A 15,412-nucleotide genomic window follows, 5' to 3' on the forward strand; every position below is an offset into this window, starting at 1 on the left:
TTGAATGCTCAGTGAACTGAGGCCAGGGAAACAGAGGGGGGGGACGGACACAATTGCCCATTTCAGCTGGGATTCAGCAGAAAGTTCATTTACATAACCATAACAAATATTTCCTCCCGATGAGAGACAGCTCTAATTTCCTTTAGGCTGTGTTTTTAGCCTCTTGTGCCCCAAACCCCCAGGAGAATTTAAATAAACAGCCTTGTTAAGCCTAACATATAAGTCTCTGTGCAACAGAACATGAAAAACATTTTAAAACTTGAGCTTGTTTCCAGACAGTCTTCCTAGCGTACATGTCATCCGAGCAAATTTACGCACACACAGCTTAAATTGCAGCCAGGGCTTCTTAGGCCTGGAGGCAGCTTCTTGAGAAGAGTGGCATCTACTTTCCCACCGAGTAATCATAGCTGCCTAGCTCTCACACCTTTTGGACTGCGTAAATGTCTCCCCCTTCCCAGCCATTCCCATCTAATGCCAGTTTCTTGATGGCCAAAGTTGAACAAACTTATCTCTGCAGAGCCGATCTACAAACTGTCCACCTGGGTGTGATATATTTACTTGTAATCTTGACCAGCAGTAAGGGAAGTTTATAGCAATTCAAGACTCAAATCAACTCTCTGGCCCTCCCACAGCCTAATTTTGATGCATCAGATTCATGCATCCCTTTCTTAGACATTCTCCTTCCCCTTGAGCTAAAGAGGGTAACCACGGATTTATACAGTCAAACCACTGATGCTCACATTTGCTTAGACTGGAATCCTGCCACCCAAAGCAAATCAAGACAAAACCTGTGTATACTCCATCCCTCATAACTGAAGCTATTTGCGAAATGAAAATTCTCTCTGAAGTATAAAGTGGCCTTTTCGGGGGCCAGTTGTAAAATGGTAATTTGAGATGTCCCATTGTCATTACAGTGAGTTGCTAGCTTATTTGAATACAGAGCAAAGATCACAGCTTCCACGTTGTCCAAGATAATTTCCTGAAATGAAACTACTGACTTGTCTTATATGCCCATCTCAAAGGGGCATCGCAAGAAATCTTCTGGAGACTGCAGTAAGATTCCGAACATTCCACCTTAGCATGCACCTTCTGAAATTAAGGGTCAAAGACAGGAGATGATAATGCTACAAGAGCTTGATTTTCATAAATAGGAAGGACGGACTGCAAAGAGCAGCTCTTCAAAGGAGAGTTTAGGAAAAGAAAGTGAATGTGTCATCCGACATTGCATCTTTCTCAGACTCTAAAGATTTGTTGTTGTTAGGTGCGAAGTCATGTCCGACCCATCGCGACCCCATGGACAATGATCCTCCAGGCCTTCCTGTCCTCTACCATTCCCCGGAGTCCATTTAAGTTTGCACCTACTGCTTCAGTGACTCCATCCAGCCACCTCATTCTCTGTCATCCCCTTCTTTTGCCCTCGATCGCTCCCAGCATTAGGCTCTTCTCCAGGGAGTCCTTCCTTCTCATGAGGTGGCCAAAGTATTTGAGTTTCATCTTCAGGATCTGGCCTTCTAAAGAGCAGTCAGGGCTGATCTCCTCTAGGACTGACCGGTTTGTTCGCCTTGCAGTCCAAGGAACTCGCAAGAGTCTTCTCCAGCACCAGAGTTCAAAAGCCTCAATTTTTTGATGCTCGGCCTTCCTTATGGTCCAACTTTCGCAGCCATACATTGCAACTGGGAAGACCATAGCCTTGACTAAATACACTTTTGTTGGCAGGGTGATGTGCTTTTTAGGATGCTGTCTAGATTTGCCATAGCTTTCCTCCCCAGGAGTAAGCGTCTTTTAATTTCTTTGCTGCAGTCCCCATCTGCAGTGATCTTGGAGCCCAGGAAAATAAAATCTGTCACTATCTCCATTTCTTCCCCATCTAACGATTTACAAGGCTGTAAAACAGAAGATGGTGGTGGAAAGTGCCATCAAATTACAGCCGGTTTAGGGAGACTCTCTAGGGCCCCCTCTAGGGATTTGACTCCCTTGTGTTTCCTGTTTGGTTTCCTTTTTACCATCCTCTTCATTTTTGCAAAGTTCCCTCTTTTGAAATCCAATGTTACAGTTTTGGATTTTGCACATAACTTTCCATTGACCTGAATGCCAGACGTAATGTCCTATCTGAAACATACTGTATGTTGGAGAAATGATTTCAGAAATCACAATTGAGCCATCTTAGTAACCTCATTAACAGATGCAGCAATTTCACGGAGTGTAATTTTTCAGACTTGGAATATATTTCCTGTAGAAACAACATCCAAAGCGGAGGCAAAAGCATTTCTAAACAGAACGCCCTCATATGCCTGAAAAGACAGCTGTGTCCCAGTTTATAGTTCTTCAAACCTCACTTACCTCTGTGACCATTTACAGAGTAGCCTGAGCGATTGATAGATCCCTGCCCCAGAGAGCTTGCAAATGTTGCCAAAGGAGGATCAGGCTGTGCATCATGCTGTGTGTCTTGTGGCATTTTCTGTCCCAAGTGACTTTTGTGTTAATTGTGTGTGTGGGTTGATTCCTTTTTGTGTATGAGTGCCAGTTTTCAGCTGGGCATGAACACAGCCCAGCCCACCCAACTGGGTATGATTCAGCACCCTCTATATGGGATGGAAGACAGGTATTGTTTCTCTCTCACACTTCCCTGTTTCTTTTCATCTCTCACTTCACAGTAACTGAGCATTATTTAGCCATCATGTTGGAACAATTGGCTCTTCACCGGCGAACAATAGGAAGAGCCAAGTGCGAATGGGCACGAGTGAGGGGGAGAGAGAGGCAAATTAATCTGTTCAAAATGGCATTCGGCTCCGGAGCTTCATCCGCTGACGTTTCAATGAATGTGCTCATTTGGAGTCTCATGCAAGTTTTAGTGTGGAAAAGGGTGCATGGGGTTTTGCATTGTGGGAAAGGAAGAAAGCCTGGAGCCAGAAATCTGAAAGAGGAGTGCACGCCAACATTGTACAGGGTTTTTAAAAAAGGCATGCATATTTGGAACTCTTGTTCTCACACCAGGGCTCTCTGAGATTGTTCCTTCCCTTCTCACACTTTCCGCCTGCTATTTATGTTATTCCATTTCCTTTGCAGTCACCTGTCCTGCACTGGGTTCTGAAGCAGATATGTTAGCAAAAAGGACAGGTATGAGTCTTCTGCCCTGAACACTGTTAATAGAGATCCTTCAGAAGCAAAGGGGCTGACATAGGTAAGTGGAGTATTTCTCACTCTTCTTTTCATATGGACGCAGCTTGTCCCGGGGAGGTTCCACTTCTGTTGCCTGTCCTGTGGTTTCTTTACTATATTTGGGGTCAGACTGGACCGTCTCTTCTTGGATGCAAAAAAAGCCTCTCCTTATGCCTTGTTTGGGCCAGGCTAGGCAGCCCCAATAGTGGTCATTTATTCTTTGGTTTATTTATTCTTTGATTTATATCCTGCCACTCCCAGCATCGCCAGCTCGGGGCGGTTTCTGACATAGCTTAAAAAAAATGCAATAAAGTTATAAACAATTGTTAAAATTATGAAAAACATTTTAAAACAGTCAAGCATACAGTCCGCTGCTTTTTCCTGTGGCTCATGTTCTGCTCTCTTGGTGGTGGTGGAAAGTGCCATCAAGTCACAGCTGACTTATGGTGACATGATTGGTTTTTCAGAGGTGGTCCGCCTTCACCTGTCTTCATGTCATGACCCTGGTGTTCCCCGCAGGTGTCCCATCCAAACACTGGCCAGGACTGACCCCGCTTAGCTTGAGATCTGATGAGAACAGGCTAGCCTGGGCTGTCAAGTTCAGGGCTCTTTCCCTTGTTCCATTTACAGAATTGATGCCCTGCTCCTGTGATCCTTTCTGTTAGGGTGTGGTATCCAGATCTGTCCTTTTCTTTGCTGGGGAAACCAATCTGAGGTGAAATTCCAAGAGATGCCATCAGACTGGGCCTCTAGGAGGGAAAGAGAGGGATCACATAGGTCAGAATATTCTCCTTTAAGATATACCTTAAGAATGTTGGATGTCGCAACTCCATTCACCACACCTATTATCGAATTACTACAAGTCAAACACATTTGACATTTTTAATCTAGAGACATAAGAAAGGTTGTTCAGAGTCTTTATGCCAGCCTTTCTCAACCTTTTTACTATTGAGAAACCCCTGAAACATTCTTCAGGTTTCAAGAAACCCTGGAAGTGACGTCAGCAGGCCACACCTTCCTGCCACACCCCCAGAAGTCACATGTCACTGGAAGTGACATTGCTCAGACATTCCCACTGGATTTGCCAGGCCACTCCCATAGCACAGGAAGTGACAGCACAGAAAATATTTTCAGATGATTTGTGAACAGAACTATACCTGCAGTCTGGGCTGACTAACAGTTTGCTCTTCTTCACCAAAGGGAGAAAAAGGGCCAAGGTAAGCTTATGTCGTTCTGTCACCATCTCCCAATGTCAGAAACAAAGCTAGAGCAGGGTCGACATGAACATATGATTTTTAATTTTAAAAAATATATATTTAAAAATTAACTCCCACCCAATCAGAGAAACCCTTCCATGGCTGTAATGAACCCCCAGGGTTTCACAAAACCCTGATGGAGAATGCCTACTTTATGCCTACTTTCATATGTGTACAATGCAGTGAAAATATCTCTGTCCCATACTCAAGTATTTAATGAGTAGAGGCAACAGCATTACCTTTTCCCTTTTGTTCATGTCTGCTTATGGTCCTTGTCTTCAGTGACATTTTTTCCTTCTTCTTGTTTGCTTTCCCTATGAGAAGGGATCACATAGGATTGTGCCAGCTGCAAGGGGGGACATCATAAGTCAAGGTGAAACAGCAGAACTTTAAACAGAAGTCATTTTTAGATGTAAATCAAACTGGCATCATTCTGCATAGCATCGCAGTATTAATGCGAGTAATTTTTTTTAAGTGTATTAATTTTAACATTACATAAAACTTGGATGAATAAAAAAACAAGCCGTTTGTGCCCAAAGCATGCCAATCATGTGTCCATCGCTCACAGGGCAGAAAATTATGCTGCTGTTTGTGGCTTTGTTTATAGTCTAATGCTGAGTGTCCTGGCTGTTAAAATGCTACAACAATGCATGTGGTTTTATTTATACTCTGATGATGTTGGTCAATGACCGTAAATAAATAATCTAAATCTAATGCTGTGGTCACCGGATTCGGAGCCATTTAGTTTCCAACCTGTGACTGAAAACCAGTGGGAGATCGCAGGGGGCAGGGACTTATCTTTTTGGTGATGTGCTGATGCCACAACGCCACTTCTATTATGATCAGGAAATAAGGTTGTGGAGTTGGGACGATGCTGATTCTCCCCAGTGCCCTCTACTCCCGCAGTCCAGTTGAGTGGCCACCGAGGGTGGGAGGCCTCCAGCTGAACAGGGAAATCTGTTCTCATTCTACTTCACTTTTTACACAGAAATGAACCCGGGTTTGCCATCTAAGGCGATGGAGGAGCTGCTATCATTCCCAGCTCCTTGAGGAGTGCACCTGTATGATTCAGGTGTTTTCCGCGTTTTAGGAGCAATAAACCTCACATACTCTCTTTTAAGGTGTTTGTAGTGATGCATGAAGACCTTGTACAAAGGCATGCCTGCAAACACGATGCGCTTTGTACAACAGGCCTCCGTTCACCTGCAGCAGTCAGCCAATCTTCAGGCCTCTGTTCACCTCCAGCCGTCAGCCAATCTCACTGAGAGATTGCTGTGTACAAAGTCACCCTGCTTCCCTGCCACCCCCTTCCCCGCAACCAAGTAAATAAGCCAAGTTGCCATGTTAATTTCCACCCCCCCCCCAAAAAAAAGGTAACTATTAAGGCTTGCAACGGAGTTAAAAATGTTCCCAGCAGCACTTAAATGGAAGGCACTTCGCATCCCACGAGATGGTTAAAACGCCTTTGAGAGTCAGGAGGCAAATTGCTGCTTATTTCAACGCCGTCATTGCATTCCAGAATCAGAACCGGCTGCATTTAAAACAGTGGGGGGAAAAAAATCAAACACTTTTTTTCCTGATTGCTCCAATTTTGTTTTTAAGACACCTTCACGTTTCTTTAGAATCCCATTTCTCAACTTTATTTTGGTGACTTCCTCCATTTCCAGGAAGACGTGAGCTTCAAGTATAATGTTTAAAAAAAATCTTGTTAGTCTCTTACTTTAAATGAAGTCATCCAAAAATTCACAACTTTAAAATGCTGAAATGGAAATCGCGCTTTTTCCTCTCTGAACGAAGGAAGGCAGCCATGAAAGAGATCCGATTGCTGCTGCTTTCTTGCCTGCCCTCTTTTCTTGCCCTCATTTTCTGTTATTAACAAATTCTTTTCATTTCTTTTAATAAAAACGAGAATCCGAATCAGGCAGCTTCTCTTTCGGCACGAAGAGAGTATGGCAGGAGTGATTACAGTGCTGTTATGACTGTTATGTTTGACTGTTATGGAATCCCAAAAAGTATGACAGGAGTGAGGTACCACAGTCAGAGGAAAATCTCTGTCCAGAATTAGAAGGTGTGAAGGACATCTGGCTCCTGCCAAAAACTGCAGGCTCACATCTTTGTTGGTCTTAAAGGTGCTACTGGACTCTGATTTTATTATCTTTCCCCTCCATATCTTGGGCCTGATTTCAACATGATGCTGGCAAGGAAAGAAACTAAATGGCAAAGGCTCACCTAAATGCAAAGGCCCACTTCACACTGGCACTGTACAGTACGCAGGGCAGAGTGGCTTTGTGCGGTTATTTTTTATTTTAGAAAACAAGGAGATAATGTAAAGGAAATACAGAAAGGGAAAAAAAGGATTACATAATTATATATATACTAGCTTCAAAGCCCGTTCATAAGAACTGGCTTTGAGAGAGGCTCCCCCTCACCCAGAACTGGCAATCTTAACCTTTATGTACATGTCCTTTCTCCCTCTTCTGGTGATTGCAAGCAAAAATGTTCACTATCTATGCAATAAATTCTATATTTGCCTTCCTCGAATAGGGCAGATGATGCAGTTCTGCACCTTGTATAAAATGTGTCAAAGTGCCTGTGTTCTTTTTATCTGTCTGTCTGTCTGTCTGTCTGTCTGTCTGTCTGTCTGTCTGTCTGTCTGTCTGTCTGTCTGTCTATCCCGCTACTCCCACAAGGGCGCGTGGCAGTTAACAATTATAAAAACCCCAATACATAAAACCCTATAAAACCCATATCATTATAAAACACAACTCAACCATCCCCTTAAAATCCTCCAATTGGCGGCAATGGTTGCCAAATCGATTTGTGGGTTGTATTGGACTTGGGTCTCCCATAATAGGATTCCTGATCTTCTGCACCTGCCTCTATTCATGGTGATATTATAATCTGGTGGAGGGTCCAGGACACGGGACACTGAAGCATCTCCCATCTCCACAGTCCCCCCCTTCCCCCTTTATAATTATAATAAATAATATTAATAATGGAGTGAACTGATTAGTCACAGGAACAAAGCAAGTGTGTGGGAAGCTTGTTTTGCAGCTGCCCTGTGAGAGATAAGTGGAGAACCTCATTAAACAGGACCATTTCTGTCAGTCAAGGTATTCAACAGCATTGAATCGGCAACTGTTTTAGTAAAATGTTAAGTGTGTTGCTTTTTCAGTCATATGTAAATTTGTTTGAAATGTTTTCAGTACTTGGATAAAACTCTAGCAGGACACTAATTTGGTATTGTATCCAGGATTGAGAGACCATATCAATGTTCTTCCCCACTTTTCTCCATTCTATATTCTGGGGGTGTGGGGTCTCCAGACAGCTATCCAAGAACTGGAAGTATATTTTGCTTAATCTTGCTAACCTCCAGGCTGGGCCCAGAGTTTCTCATGGAACTGCAAGTCCCCGTCCATATATAATCTGGAACCTCCCTACGAGGGGGCCTACCATCGCCCCCAGATTTACATCTAATACTTGACCGACATATCCAGGAACAGATGAATCAAGGAATTTTGGCCTAGTGAGGGACTGTGCGATCGCCATCTTTCTTGTTTTTGCTTTTATCTGTTTTAGATTGTATTTTATAGGGTTTTAATGCTTTTACTATGTTGTGAGCCACCACGAGCCAGCTTGTCTGGGAGTAGTGGGGTAGAAATCTAATTATAAATATATAAGATATATATAAATAAATAAGTGATGGCCATGCTATAGATGGCCATGCTACATGCGCGGGAGTGCCGCACATGCGAGTCTGCAGCCGCGCATGGCACAAACACGCACGTGTGACCTGGCTGCGCATGCGCGGGAGTGCAGCACATGGCACAAACGCGTATGCATGGCCCTGCTTCCCTCTCCACCCCCTTCCCACAAAAAGAAGCTTGCTGGGCCACAAGCTGATCGACCGCTTTTGCAGCCAATTTGCTTGTGGCCTGGGAAGTTTCTTACTGGGGGGGGGGGCCCGGGAGAGGGAGCTGCGGCCCGGTGCCAGGGCCTTCACAGCCCAGTGGTTGGGGACCACCGGTTTAAAATATACCTCCATAAAAAGCTTCTGACACACATGGAAATGCACTGGTAATCAAGAGCTGCGCAAAAACAGAGAGTGGTAGCCTGTGTCACCACTGAATTTTTATAAGGAATTGCCCACTGGGAGTGTCAGGACTTCCAGCTTCCCTTCCAAGTTCTCAGGCCCTGCCTTTGTATCTCCTGGTGCCAAGCATCTGGTCACCCTCCATCTCCTACTGGTGGCCAAGGGGAACCTGGCAACCCTGCATATTGTTAGAAGACGCAAGATTTGTAGTGTGCATTATTCAAAAGCATATGAAGAATATCCTACAAGGGAAGATGTATATTTTGCATAGTTAGAATAGGAACTTGCTGATATTTTCAGATATCTCTTCGAGCATTCTGATAGTTGCAGACTTCCTGCTCTTTTAAGCACACTTCCTCCCTGCTTGCCTCCAGAACAGATAGAATGAACAAAGGAAAATAGTTAGTTAGGATTACAAGGACCCTCTCTCTCCTTATTTCTTTCTTTATTTTAGCATTTATACCCTGTCCTTCTCCAGAGGCTTTCTTTGTAAAATCACTTCTCTTCATAATAAAACGACTGTGTTCTTTTAAACAGTTGGGTGCCCCAAATTTTTTGCATACTTAAACTCTGCCAACACATATAAGCATGAACATCAGCAATGCACAGTCTCTCTTGAATTTCCTGGCCCTGCCAATTTATAGAGAGAAGCAGTCTTGCCAGACGAATGGATGACCAAACCTCCTTTGGAAATTGTACCAAATCTGATACTGTATCTGATATTGACGTTGAACAGCCAAACAGGAAAATTGATATCACTCTAAGATCTCCACTCTGGTGTTGAGTGATTAAATACACTGAGGAAAAATACAACTAAAAGACTAACGTTAAAAAGACTTGCAAGGAAATAAGTCCCAACGAAATCTATAACACTCCTGAACAAAGCTGCTTTGACTTGATTTGTAAACAGAGGCATGGAAATACATACTTGATGAGGCACCCAAAGAGTGGGGAACAGCTGAATGCCAAGAGGAAAGAAATTAATGGCTTACATAAACCTTACAGAGACAAATGCTGTACTCCAGAAGTTACTGCACCCTCGAGAAACCTCATCCCATGATTGGAATGCTTGAGAATAAGGACAAAGGGAAACCTCTCGGCCTGGATGCAAAGCCAACATCCAGCAGGCCTCACAATTGCAAAACTCTTTCCATATGAGGAAACTGATAGAGAATAGGAGATTTGTAGCCTTCAGGCCAAATCAAGTAAATCTACCCACACTACTCTTTCAGCAGATAAAGGGACTCATTTCACATGTCCCATTGTATTGTAGTTTTATGGCTGTTATTTCATGGTGCTAAACATTTTATAGTTTTAAAAAACGTCCCTGACTTGTTTTTATGCTTTGTTGAGCTTTCTTTGTGGTTTTGATTTTATTGCATGACTTTAACTTTATAAGCCATCTCAAGGCGTGTATACATTTTCTGAATAAACAAATGTCTACTCTATCCATCCTCTTTCTCAGGCTTCTTTCAGTCATCTTCCCACGTCTTTAAAAGCCCTGCCACATGGACCCCCTTTCAATTTTCCGTTTTCCTCTTCTCTGTTTTCCTCAAAAACACCACCTAATCTGAGGTTTCCAGGCCTGTTGTAAACTGACCAGACATGTCGATTCCTTCACACCGCTTGTCTCATTTCTGTTGTACTCACTTTCTCATGTGCATTGGGAATATTTATGAATATTCCATAGGGGCAGAAAAAACAAGCAGTTGAAGCCACCTTGAGCACAGTAATAAAAATAATAAATGCAACCCAACAATATATACAATAAAGATGACAATACCATTAGTCACCACTACTATAACGGTGCACTAAATATATACAATATAAATAAACATGAAAATAGTAGACGAAGAAATATGGCAATAGAATAAATTAATCAAATACATAATCTGGTAGAGGTCCAAAAGGCAAAAGTCCAGAAAAATTGTGGCTTGCTAGAAAATTCTGCTTTATGCAATCCTTTTTGGATAATTTGATTAAAAGATGGCTGACATAAAACTCCGAAATAAACACACATTATTATGATCAAAGTTACAGAATGCTATCAATTGATGTGATAATTTTAAGAAGACAATGAAAAATATGATAAACCAGCAATAACACAATGCTAACAAATAACAAATCCAAGAATTTCCAAAGTGGCATAATTACTACTGAACTGCAGAACTCCAAATTGCAAGTTTTCTCTCATGCTTGCACAGAGGTGCCAGCCTCCAAGTGGGGCCTGGAGTTCTCCTGGAATTACAATGATTTCTAGACTACAAAAATCTGAGGAAAATGTTTGTTTTGGAGGGTGAGCTGGATGTCATTATACCCTCCTGAGGTCTTTCCCCTCCCTAAATCCTGCCTCCCCCCAAACTTAGCCCCTCAAATCTCCAGGAATTGCACACCCCAGAGTTGGCAATGGTAACCCCATGCAGCCCACACATGTCCAGCTGTTACCTGACGCGCCTATTTATCAAGAGAGCTAGTTATAAAAACAATTCAAATGAAAGGACATAAATCCAACCAGTCATTCAAACCTCTAGGCTACATAATATCCAGAGCGCTGCCCTCTGAAATAAGATACTATTAATACACTAATGAATATGTTTGTAAATATGCAGCCTTCCAGTGACCAAACCAGAAAACTATTAGAGCTATGGTTCATTTCCCAAAAAAGGTGGTATAAGTGGTGCCTCAAGATTATTATTTTGCCACAATGGTCTGAAATCTGAATTTTCAAGAAACGTTTGGTCTGATGCTTTATTACAAGAACATATTAATATATGACTGCCTTGTGTGAAGTTATACCCTCTTTGCACATTCTTAATGCAAGCTTTCTACCAGTGGTAGGTAGGGATGCCAGCCTCCAGGTGGGACCTGGGGATCCCCTGGAATTACAGCTCATAGAATCAGAGACCTCCAGGATTATCTAGTCCAACCCCCTGCAGATTGGATGTCTTGGAGGGTGAGGCCTGTGCCATTGTACCCCACTGAGGTCCCTGTCTTGGTCTGGCTCCACTCCCAAATCTCCAGGAGATTTCCAACCTGGATCTGGTAACTCTTACCTCCCATCCCCTGCTGGTGGTTGGGGATGGGGCTGGCAACCATCGTTATAGGGTGCCTAATAGTTTTACACTTTAAGTTGAAAAGGTGTTTAGAAAGAGGCAAAGTTGGAGCACACTTGAGAGGGGAAACTTCTTTTGTGGGAAGCTACTTCGTGTATTCACTGGTCCTTCACTATGTTCCTGGTGGTTCCACATTTGGACATTTCTGATTTATAAATTCTTCTTGCTCCTTCTGAAACAGACAAGCTTAACTACAGACTTCCTGATTTTGACAGGTCCATGTTTTGAACAGAAGGGCCAGAGGATGCTGAAAGGTAAATTGGCTCCTCCCACTGATTCTGTTCCACACAGGCCAGAAGACTGGCAAAGGGCTCATTTCCAGTGTCAACTGCCAGAGAGGCACAGCCCCTCCTGCTAGGTGCCTCAGCTGCTGGCTCCTATTTGTTTTGCTTAGCTTCATGCATGGAAGTGAGGAGCATAAGAGAAAGCCCGGCCAAGCCTGTGTTGCTATTCATCCTGAGGAAGAGGAAAGTAAAGATCCCTTTGGGTTTTATACCCTGCTTTTCACTATCCAAAGAAGTCTCAAAGCAGCTTACAATCACCTTCCCTTCCTCTCCCCAAAACAGATGGCCTGAGAAAGCTTTGTCAAAACCTGTGAAAACAGTTCTAACAGGTGTGTGACCCAGGTCACCCAGCTGGCTGCATGTGGAGGAAGAGTGCAGAACCAAACCTGGCTCTCCAGGGCAGAGTCTGCACTTACTTTGTTTATTCCATTGTCAATCCTGTTGAATTCAGATCGCTTTGAACTCGGGTCTTCCTCTTTCCCCCCCTCCCCATTGAAACAGGAAAGTGTTCTGCACGTGGTTAGGGTAGTTCAGAAGGGGGAGGGGGAGCCAAGACTCTTTCTTTCTTTTCTTGAAGGGGGGAGGGAGACAAGCCAGGCAGGGAGCCTCTTTCTTTTCTTGGAGGGGGTGGGGGAGAGGATCGAAAAAGGCAGAGAAGGGAGAAAAAATCCAGGACCGACAGGAGTTGAGAGAAATTAGGGGCTTCTCCTTTAAGGCAAGTTTGTCACATGACCACCTGTGGCCAATCACGGGTCCTCTACCATGGAGGAGAGCCCAGATTCAAAACAGCCTTTAAATATTGAGTATTAAAAGCACTCTTAAGATATTGCACAATAAAGGTTGGGTCACTCCGATCAATCCTTCTTGTTGCAGAAGGAAATTTTAAATTGCCCCAAATCCAAACGGAAATCGCATTCTGTGTAGGGGGCAGGGACTGAATTGATCTGGGGTTGGAATAAAAGCTCCGTGCAGTTTACACCCAGGTTAGAGGCCGCTGTTCTAAACCACTACACCAAGCTGCCTGTGAACAATACTTGTGTGTCAGCTTGTGAGGAAATGGCTGCACTGTATAAAAACGTACATGTGTGTGTAGGGCTTCTCTTGGGACTGGGGCTATTTTGGGTGCTGAACTTGAGCCCTACGATTTAGTTGCGTCTCTCTCTACTTTAGGCAGTTGCAATGGGGCTTGTTTTTGTCATGCTTTCTGTAGTATATGATTTCCCGCTTCATTTATTTTCTGCACCATTTCATTTCATCTGAAAATGAAGAAATCTACTCTCCCCTGCCATTTATTCTGAGAATTTATGCTAGCACCTATCCAGAAGCGCTGTTTGCTGTGCAGGCAACCATGTCAGCACTTCCAATTCCTTATTGTCAAGCATCCTTTAACTTGGCTGTAATAGATTTGTTCCCTGGATCTTGGCATAGAAAGAACTGCCAGTGTCTTTATAAAGCACTCTTTCAATCAAGATGAGCAGCGGTGGGGGCGGAAAGCTGGATGTCAATGATTTCAAAGTTGATGGCTGTTTTGGTGAATTCCAAATACTGCTTGTGCTTTTTTTGGGGGGGGGGGTTGTTGTTTGTTTTGAATTAAATATCTATTTCATTTTTAAAAACAACTCTGGAGTTCAAACACGTGGATGGTATTGAAGCTATTTAAAAGAATCGCTGTTCAAACTTGTTAGTCGTTCCAAAAGGTTTGCTGAAGTCAATAACCTTTCTGTTGACTTCAAAAGAAAACAGGGCTGTGATGCTAATACCCCTAAATGCATTTTGATAAAACGGACCTGTTAATTTCAGAGGGTTTAGCTCTCAAGGAAATAGGGTTCCCTAAAATACCTGATTTTATAAATCCCATTGGATTTTATAAGAGCAAGAACCCATGTTGTCCTGTTCTAAAGGATTTTGAGATGGTGGCAACACAGAAGCCTTTGGCGGGGATTGGCTTGAGCTACCTCATTGTCAGAATGGCTAAACACACAGATCTGCCATTCCCATTGGCTAACTGGTAGGTTTATAGACATGAAAACATGGTGGCATTTGAGAAGCTCACAACGCTCCCGGTCTTTTGCAGCTCTTCTAGCCTTGTGAAGTTGTGGGCAGAATTTTTCAGAACATCAGCAAATATTAAATAGTTTTCAACGATGCATTCAAAACTTTTGTTGAACTGGGAAATTAAGTATAACGATTTTTATGGGTTTGAGTACTGTAATGCTATAGAACTGACAGCCAGTCCCCAGAAATAGGTGCTTTTAACTTTTAAAAGAAATCCTGTAATCTCAAATCAATACCTGAATGTGATTTATTAGATTTTGGGGTTTTGAAGTCTTTAAGATATGCAAAAGTTGTGTTTTCTAAACATTTTATTTTGCCTTCAATTCTAAAAGCTAAAGTTAACTGAAAATTGAATATTTCATGATTTCTGCAACCCCTATTAAAATGAAACTTATTGGACTACAAAAGCAAATGCACTGCCTTGTACCTTTCCAGAAACATTATTAAACTGCCAAATTATATTTTCCTTGGGCCTGATAATTAATTCAGGCCTCAGGACAATTATGACTGCAGATTTGAGAGGGCCCTCTAGAGGTGAAAGCAAGGCAAATAATAATTATTAGAAGGACATAATTAGTATTTGCAAGATGCAGGCACCAGGAATGCAATTGATTGCAAAAAAGTTATTGTTTTTTATGTTCACCACCCGATGTATGGTTTGTAGCATTGGTTTGCAGTATACCTATTTGAGATGAGTTTCAGGAGGAAATCTACTTTCTAGGAGACGAGCGGGTAAAGAAAAAGACAGAATAAAAAGTCTGAAATAAAGAAATTAAAAAGGCAGCAGGAAGAATATCAGAGAAGAGCTGAGAGAGAAAATACCTGATTCTTCTTGCAGATGAGGTCCATTTAAACCAAGCCCATAGGAAACTTTTCAAAGCATAATTGTGTAATGTGCCTTTACAGACAGTCTGATTAGATTGGTTAAGGAAAAATGATTAAATATCTCCGGTATACAACCTTACATTTAATACAGCTTTTTTTTTTGGGGGGGGGTGAGTTTTCTGCCCATTCATCAATATTTGAACTGCATGATATTTTCTGGCAGGCTCTTATTTTTTGTTACTATTATCGGGTCTAGTCTAATATGCATTCTGTGTTTAATCCGGAGCAGCAACAAGAAGCAAAAGAGGATTGCCCTAGCGAAAGCTTGTCAGTTTCCATGTACTCGACCAGGCATCATCAGGTGCAATATCTCCCCCAAACTGGCAGATTAACAACAGAGACATGCAGGTGTGTGCATATCCCACGCGGCGCCCACCTGGAGCGTCCTCCCAAGGACATGGGTGTGTGAGACTCCATCCGTGCGACCCGATTCTTCCGATTTACTCGAGAGCAGATGTGTTTTGCGCTCACCTGAGTACGATCTTAGTCCACCTTCTCTCCGCCCCCGCCCCTGGCCGCGAATTTGGAAAGGGTCTCAGTTTGCGCACGCGCCGCGGTGGTTATCTG

General features: G+C 42.9%; 1 long non-coding RNA gene across 2 annotated transcripts; it reads right to left on the bottom strand.

The window, feature by feature from the left end:
• Positions 1-3,144: 3,144 nt before the first annotated feature.
• LOC143821276 (uncharacterized) lies at positions 3,145-15,406 on the bottom strand. 2 transcript variants are annotated; one of them, XR_013225753.1, is made up of 3 exons: positions 15,317-15,406; positions 4,655-4,761; positions 3,145-3,908 (listed from the first exon to the last, which is right to left on the bottom strand). It is a non-coding gene; the product is annotated as an uncharacterized LOC143821276 (long non-coding RNA). The 2 variants fall into 2 exon arrangements; XR_013225754.1 differs by having other exon boundaries at positions 15,222-15,348.
• Between the last annotated feature and the right edge of the window lie 6 nt (positions 15,407-15,412).

The sequence above is a fragment of the Paroedura picta genome, chromosome 12, assembly GCF_049243985.1.
Source record: "Paroedura picta isolate Pp20150507F chromosome 12, Ppicta_v3.0, whole genome shotgun sequence".
In the NCBI taxonomy this organism is placed as follows: Eukaryota; Metazoa; Chordata; class Lepidosauria; order Squamata; family Gekkonidae; genus Paroedura; species Paroedura picta.